The 8,095-nt window shown below is 43.6% G+C and overlaps 1 non-coding gene across 1 annotated transcript; it reads right to left on the reverse strand.

Moving 5' to 3' along the window:
* Positions 1–232: 232 nt before the first annotated feature.
* LOC119931934 lies at positions 233–370 on the reverse strand. The gene has a single exon (XR_005452232.1). It is a non-coding gene; the product is annotated as a small nucleolar RNA SNORA7 (small nucleolar RNA).
* Positions 371–8,095: the final 7,725 nt, after the last annotated feature.

The following is an 8,095-nucleotide window of genomic DNA, read 5'->3' on the forward strand; positions in this document are numbered from 1 at the left end:
TATGTCTGTCTTGTTTTATGTTGTTGCGTTGTCTCTGACACACAGAGACTCCATGGACACATCTCTCCCAGAACTCCCCACCTCCATCTATAATCATTCTGGTAGTGAATCCATAGAGTTTTCTCAGTAAAAATATGGAAGTGGTTTACCATTACTTTCTTTCACCAGTAAACTTGAGTCTCCACCCTTGAGTCTCTCCCATGCCACTGCTGCCCAGCACAGGTGAGTTTTGACTTGTAACAGATTTCCTTCCACTCACTAGCCACTGCCCAAGCTAGGAATGGAATGGGTAAGCCTCTGCTTGACTCTCCCTCCCATAGCCGAGACTGGTAGAGTACTGGAAACTCTCCAGGAGCGATCCTGAGAGGGGATGTGACTGTCTACCCCTGCTGAATTGTAAGGTGCTGGAGGGCAAGTAGTGTCTTAAATTTTTGAAGTCTTTTTCCAAATACACAGTGCTATTCTCTACGTTCTCTCTCTCTCTCTCTCTCTCTCTCTCTCTCTCTCTCTCTCTCTCTCTCTCTCTCTCTCTCTCTCTCCCTCTTTCTCCCTCCCCCGTCTCTGTCTCTCTCTCCCCTATTGATTCAATTGGTTCCTTTGTTGGTATGCCCCATACAGCTTTACTTCAGCTCTTTGGTCCATTCTCCACTCGAGACTGGAAAGCATATCAAGCAGCATCAGTACATCTGTAAAGTCTTTCTCTCCTGCAGAAAAGTCCTTATCTAGACTTTGCCTTTGCGGGTTAATAAAATCATCCATCACACTTTCTGATGACAGATGTGTAGATCTCCGAATAATGTGCCCTATAGAGAATGTGCTTTCTGACAGCCCGAATCAAGTTTTGTAACAGACAGAGAAGCCTCCTAAAATGAATGGAATGCCCAGATGTTAGCAAGCTTGCCCTCCTAAGTTTGCTGCATTGCAGAAGATAGAGAAATATTCCCAAACGTTCAGGAGGGCATGGGAAATTGCAGGTTTAATGGTAGCTCTCCCAGCCACCGCAGTCCTACCATAAGCCCGATTTTTAAATACACCTTTTATAGACCAGTCTGGCTGAATTGTTATAAAAGTTAAATGAAGCAAAGACTTTGTGGAAGTGTTCTGGCAAACAATATAATGTATCACTTAAAGAGCTGTAATAAAGCGAGTGGAAAATGCAGTTCTTGTGGTAAACTTGGGGCAGACCAACTGGAGTTCATATTTAACATTTCATTGGCTAGAATGAAACGAAACACAAATAGGCACATACCCATTCTACACATGTACGTTCTTCCACCCCCAGATATAATACGCGTGGTTATGCATATCTGCTATCCACACGATGGAAAAGTTTGAAAGCTTCACAGTTAACTCTATTATATACCCTGGATCTGGTTTCACAGATTAACGGATGTGTCAAGCGTGAAAATATTTTTTCTCCAGTTTGCAGCTTAAACAGTGTGGCTTTCTAACTAGGGAACAAGAGGATATCCTATTCAGAATTGCCAGTCATTGCCCCCGTGGGATGTGGAGTTTTGGCTGATTTGCTATGTTGTCATCAGGAAGGGTCAGGTTGGCTGACAGAGTGAAGGACAAGAAGAGAAGGTGGGGGGACGTGGGGGTTTCCAGAGCCCCAGTGCCTTTACCTTGCAGAACAGCGGTATTAAAACATGGCTCTGTGGGTCCGGCTGTCGGCATCCTTCTTTGTGTCACAATCAATCAACAAAGCGTATTTATTGAGTGCTTACTGTGTGCAGTGTACTGTACTATGCACTGGGGATAGTACCATATAACCGAGTTGGTAGACATGCTCCCTGCCCAGTCAAGCTAAGGATCATTTCATTCTGGCCCAGGCACAGTTTCTATTGATGGGGGCCAATGTATCCGGATGGTTGAAGAGGTTTTAGTTGCCTTTTCTCACCGCTGCACCTGATCTCTAGCGGCCCAGCTGAAACAGAAGGCTGGTTCCCTGGGGCTTTCATCAGCAGAGAAAATCTTACCACCTAGCACATCCCTGGGGCAGATTTGCCGTGGCAGATGGCAAGGAAGGCCCTTAGTTTCCAAAAGGGAGAATTCCTGCCTCTTTAACAGAATAACAGCCAAGGTTGTTCCGTAACGCGTCAGGAGCCGGAGGCTCAGGGGATGACTTACCCACAGTTCTCTTTCCCTGTTTCCTGGGGATGGGGAGGCCTATCTTAAGTGAGCAACAGGCATCTTAAGCAGCCTTCCGCCACATCTGCAGGCACCTGAACTCTGGGTTCTGCCACCAAGAGCCTGGACTGGGCATCCATCTGCTCCAAGTTTCTTTGAAGTCTCTTTTGGCGTTTCCTTCCTCTCTGTTTATGTTCCCCCACCTTCTCCATTCACACTCCTGGCTTTCACTCACTTCTCCTCGTGGGTACTGGAGGTGTCTGCCTGTGTTTTCCTCCCACCCTCCTTCCAACTGAACAACTAGTGAGGAAACAGTTAATAGCCTTCAATCTGAATGCTCATCTGCAAATCTCAATTTGCTCTGAATCCAGCAGCTGCATGAGTTGAGATAATTCTGTCAGTGCATGCTGTTTGTCCCCAGAACAGGCCTGGTAAATTTGTTAAAGAATACCCCAGGCTAACACATCATTACACTCACCAAGTCATCTATCTTTTACTTCAGATTAATTCTTTTTTTTTCTCTCTTCACCTCCTCCATAAATCCTGGTGCACTTAATTAATTTCAGTTCCAGTCTAAGGTCCATAATACAGAATTGTTCAAGCAAACACAAAATTAATTATTCTATTTACAGCCTTCTCATTGAAAGGAGCATTTCATCTTTCATAATTACATTTTGGAACGTCCAATTATGAATTCAGGCTTCTGCTGCTTTGCATACCGTGATTGTACACAAGTGTCCTCGTACCAATGAGATCCGAGACTTGGGTTTCACATTTCAGCCCAATTATACTCAAATCAAGGAGAGCTCTGCTTTCCAACACCTTCACGGGGAGGCATCAGGAAAAGCGTTACTGTCGAGGATCTGGGTGGGAAAATGAACTTAGAGATGCAAATGGTGATGGATATGAAGATAGTGGTTGCCCGAATAATGGAGAGCTGGATAGCCAAATAGCCCAACTCAGATTCTGTCTTCAGTGTCCGGTTAACCTGGTCCTTCCAGGTTCCTGCAAAGGACTCGGCTTCTTCTCCAGGAGTGGATAGTTTGAACGTTATCCAACCTTCCTTCTGGCAACTTCGGTGAGGGACTCCTGAAGGGATTCTCCACCGAGTAGCTTCACCACCCCTCTGTTCCCTGTCCATTTGAGCAACAACCCAGAGAGCTAAAAACTTTTCATCTTCTCCCCAAGAAGCTGACAGGACAGAGGGTGCATTTTTCTGACTTCTCTACCTGAAAACCATCTCCTTTTCAGCTTTCCTCACTCACATCGGGGGGAAGATAGAAAATGAGCTTCCTGAATTAATTTCCAGGAAAACTGATAGTGCCTGCGTTTTGAATGTGGCCATATTCTCTGTCAACTTGATCTGCGGAACTGCTTGGAATAATAATAATTGTGTCATTTATTAAACACTTAATATAAGGCAAGCATTGGGCTAAACGCTGATAATTAGCTCACACCTTGTCCCTGCCCCATCTGAGACTTCCAATGTAAGAGATTCAGAGCACAGGCATCATATGCCCTTTTCACAGATGAGTAAACTGAGGCTCAGAGAGGTTAAATGACTTACTCAAGGTCACACAGAAGGGCAGGGGTAGAGTTCCAACAAAACTTGGGTCTACTTACTCCCAGCCCTGTGCTCTTTCCACTAGACTATGCCGCTTCTCTTTGATTTTTCTTAGGTAAAGAAAAATATTGCTTAGTCAAAATGGTCTTTCTTTCCTCTCAGTGATTGCGATTCTAATAGGACCAAGTAGCCCAATCATCTTTGAACAGTGCATTTCTATGGCACACACATTATGTCATGCTTTGTTTACACAATTGGATGTAGAAATGAGGAAGTACACATGCAAGGAAGGTCCCAGAAAGATTTCTTTAGGACTGATTTAGGACTGAATCCTGGACTGTAATATGATTTGTACTCATGGATGCTGGGTAATTTCTTTCCAGGTGCCTAAGCATGCTTTAGTCCTATAATTACAGGGGATCTCACCTGACTCCCTTTCATCACACATGATGCAGAACGTTATGTACCTCTTCTATCTAACTCTTCACCTATTCCTCCAACAACCTTTCCCTGATTAATTTCCCATCACAGAGACCACATCATTAGGGACTGTCTCTATATGTTGCCAATTTGTACTTCCCAAGCGCTTAGTACAGTGCTCTGCACATAGTAAGTGCTCAATAAATACGATTGATGATGATGATCATCATCATCCCTTCAGCCAACTCTAGCCCTTAGAAACAAGTGTATACCCACCTTGGCATTCATGGATACATACTTCAATCATTCATTCAAACATATTTATTAAATGCTTACTGTGTCCAGAGCACTGCACTTAATGCTTGGGAAAGTACAATACAACAATAAACAGTGACAATCCCTGCCCACAACAAGCTTACAGTCTAGAGAGGGGGATACAGACATCAATATAAATAGGCACATAATACAAATTAATAAAATTACAGATATATACACAAGTGCTGTGGGTCTTGTTTGGGGGGAAACCATACATGTGTATTTTTTCAAATTATTTATTAATTTGCCTCTCCACTTGCAAATCTTTTTTACAGTTGTCTCATCCCATTAGAGTTTAAGATCCCTGTGGGTAGGGAGCATGTCATTTCATTTTTCTGTACTTACCTAATAGAGTGTACTGCTCCAAGTGGATGCTTAATCAATGATACTGCTAGTATTAGTGTAGTCAATTAGTAGCGGCATTTATTGAACAAGACAACTGGCTTAGTGAGAAGCAGTGAGGCTGATTGAAAACAGCATGGGCTTGAGAGTCAGAGGTCATGGGTTCTAATCCTGACTCCGCCACTTGTCAGCTGTATGACTTTGGGCAAGTCACTACACTTCTCTGTGCCTCGGTTACCTCATCTGTAAAATGGAGGTAAAGACTGTGAGCCCCCGTGGGACAACCTGATTACCTCATATCTGCCGCAGCATTTAGAACCGTGCTTGGCACATAGTAAACATTTAACAAATACCATCATCGTCATTACTCCCACCACCATCACCACCACTATTGCCTTTACTACTGGCCTCATGGTCAAGTAGGGCCCCTCCAGTAGATAAGTAAATAAATGACTTGTCTCTCATATTTGACGAAGTTACCCCTGATGGTGATGTCCATGTAACTACTTCTACTACTTCTAGTACTACTATTACTATCAATAATAATGATGATGGCATTTATTAAACACTTACTATGTGTAAAGCACTGTTCTAAGCACTGGGGAGGTTACAAGGTGATCAGATTGTCCCACGGGGGGCTCACAGTCTTAATCCCCATTTTACAGATGAGGTAACTGAGGCACAGAGAAGTTAAGTGGCTTGCCCAAGGTCACACAGCTGACAAGTGGCGGAGCCAGGACTCGAACCCATGACCTCTGACTCCCATACCCGGGCTCTTTCCACTGAGCCATGCTGCTTCTCAGTTGCCGCTGAAACTACTACTACAAGAGTAGAGTCCTGACCCTTCTAGACTGTAAGTTTGTTGTGGGCAGTGAGCATGTCTACCAACTCTGTTATATCGCATTTAGTATAGTGCTCTGCACACAGCAAGTGCTCAATAAATACAATGGATTGATTGAACCCCCTCTCCCCCAGACTCATGCTCTTCCCTATAGACTCCAATGCCTCTAAGACCCAGTGAAATGATGCTAGGTTCATCCAAAGGCTAAATGTGACATCTGTGACGGGGAGACCAGGGTTTATCACAAGCAGGTGAGTTGTTGTCAGGGTCAGAGGAGGAAGGGGAGCCCCCAAATGGAAGAATCAAAGCACTGGGCAGCCGATCTTCTTCACCAATCGCAGGGCTCACAGAAAGCTCTCTTCCCATGGCTTTCAAACTACTCTCTCCTCCACAAATCTGTCTCCAGTTGGCCTTTTCACCGCTTTAAGCTCTTGATGAGGAGCTGGGGTTCTGCCTTGGCACAGGAGTTTTGTTTGATTGGAGTCAAGACGCAAATGACTGACCCGTTTGATGTATTTCCTTTTTGAACCCCGATGGTGTTCTGCAGCTAAATTTTTCAAGGCGCCTCCTTGTGAGGGCTCTCACCTGTTTAGACCATGTCTTTTGAACCCACAACTAATGACTTGTAGCACCCTATGAACGGATTCTAGTTTAAGGGGAAACCAATTTGGCTTCGTTCAGTGCAGTGATAATTCAGATGTGCTTTGAGGGCTTGGGCCCGGAGCAATCTCAATCTGTCAATCAGTGGTGCTTCCTAAGCACTTATTATGTGCAGAGCACTGTACTAAACACTGGGGAAAGTATAGTCCAATAGAATTAGCAGACGTGTTCCTGTACTTATTGGGTTAATATGGCCTGTCGGTATAAACGTCAGTTTAGGGAGAAAGAGAACTGGACTGTGGTCTTATTACTGCCTTTGACTGTCATGGGGATTCCATGGTTTTCCACTCCTTAAGAACTTCTGGTGGTTGCCCATCCATCTCCATATCGAACAGAAACCCCTTACTCCTCTTTCAGCCCCACAGCACTTATGTATACATTCATAATTTACTTATTTATATTAATCTCTGTCTCCCCCTCTAGACTGTAAGTTCCTTATGGGCAGGGAATGTGCCTACCAATCCTGATACATTGTATCCTCCCAAGTTCTCAGTATAGTGCTCGTCACACAGGAAGTGCTCAATAAATACAATTGATTGACTGATTGCCTCTAGTCCAATCTTCTGTAAAATGAGGAGTAGGTTCTAGACCATAAACCTCTTCTGGACCATAAGCCCCCTGTGGGCAGGGAACATGGCTACCAACTCTTGTTTTATTATACTCCCCGAACACTTAGTACAGTGCTCTGCGCACAGTGTCAATAAATACCATTGATTGATGATAACTCTCCAATAATTTATCAAGACAAACCAATGATACTAGAGGTTGAAAGGGCCTGGGAAGGAAGAGCCTTATGGAAAATACAAGATGTTATTATTTAATCTCAGGTTACCCATTTCTCAGATGGAAGTAATGATCCTTAGAGTTTTGAAGAATTTGAATGTGAATGGTTTTTAAGGACCTGCTAAATCTTCCTAATATTCTTTGTTGGTCCACTGATATTCTTTTGGGCTCATCTCAGTAAGCCTGGAAAAATCAAAGTTTTTGAATTATTCAATTCAGAATTAGCCATAAAGGAAACGGAAAGCTTCTCTTTTCCCTTTAAATCAATTTCCTAGTAAAGTCTTGCTCCATGTTAACAGATGTGGAAACAGAGAGAAGATAAAGGGAACATCGATTTATCCCATAAACAATATTTTCCTGACTGTCATTTAGCCGCAGCAGTTAATTGCTCCCTTTTGTGAGTTGGGAAAGTCTTTCTGCTGTTCCACCTGGTAGCTTTGTTTTTGTTTGTTAATTAGCTGTTAATTGTAAAGGCTACTGGGGATTGGGAGCTGAAGGAAGATTTGTTCATTGGTCCAATGCAAACTGGAAGGAATAGATCTGAAAGATAACATCTGACCTCACACACATGGCTAATTTATTTCTTGTGGTGTTGGGTACTGGTATTCAATAAACTGTAGGGATGATGACTGATTTGTTAATTAAGTTCCATGAACATGACAGGCCACCTAAACCGTCTGCCATGCCAGTAGGAAGGCCTGCTTTAAAGGTTTTCAGGAGGGAAGGAAGGAGAAGTATTGTTGCCTAGTGGGAAGAGCAACACTGTAAACTCACTGTGGGCAGGGACTGTGTCCATTTTTTGCAGTCTTGTACTCTCCCAAGAGCTTAGTACAGTGTTCTGCACACAGAAAGTGCTCAATAAATATGACTGACTGACTGACAAGAGCACTGGACTGAGAATCAGGAAACAGCAGTGCTCTAATCCCACCTCTGCCACTCATCTAGACAAGTGTGACTTTGGTCAAGTTAGTTAATCCCGCTGAGCCTCAATTTCCTCATTTGTAAAATGGGGATAAAACGTTCTCAATACCTCTTAGATC

This window comes from Tachyglossus aculeatus, chromosome 8, assembly GCF_015852505.1.
Source record: "Tachyglossus aculeatus isolate mTacAcu1 chromosome 8, mTacAcu1.pri, whole genome shotgun sequence".
NCBI lineage: Eukaryota > Metazoa > Chordata > Mammalia > Monotremata > Tachyglossidae > Tachyglossus > Tachyglossus aculeatus.